Below are 490 nucleotides of genomic sequence, written 5' to 3'. Positions count from 1 at the left end.
TATTTCAGATGGCTTGTGAGTTTAGCATGATATATTCAAATCATATAAACAGTTAAGTAATTTCACTAAATGTTTATTCTAATATCAGACAAAAAAACATCTTGGACAAGTATTGATGAGAACATCACATCATGAAATAGACATCAGTGATGATTTGTGTAGCTATATGGTAGAATTCACCGTTGTCAACATTGCAAATGTAAATAAAACCTTAATGACACAGAAGTTCCAATAAATTTACGAGTACATACTCTTAGCACCCGATGAGTGAGTACTTGTTTGAAATTAAATCCCTACTTGGGTATTTGCGCTACTGTACAACATAGGTTTAGATGGTGCTCATGCGGTGGAAAACTGGCCATTAAAATTCAATTCAATTATGTAAAATACTAAGAAATGTTTACTTGTTGTAAAAGTTCATACTTTACTCATATTATTGTTGATTCTCAGTCATTCACACTGAATCACTCAGAGCTTTAAATAAAAACTC

This window comes from Puntigrus tetrazona, unplaced genomic scaffold, assembly GCF_018831695.1.
Source record: "Puntigrus tetrazona isolate hp1 unplaced genomic scaffold, ASM1883169v1 S000000001, whole genome shotgun sequence".
Taxonomy (NCBI): Eukaryota; Metazoa; Chordata; class Actinopteri; order Cypriniformes; family Cyprinidae; genus Puntigrus; species Puntigrus tetrazona.
The sequence above is the reverse complement of the archived record's forward strand: the minus strand, read 5'-3'. Positions refer to the sequence as shown.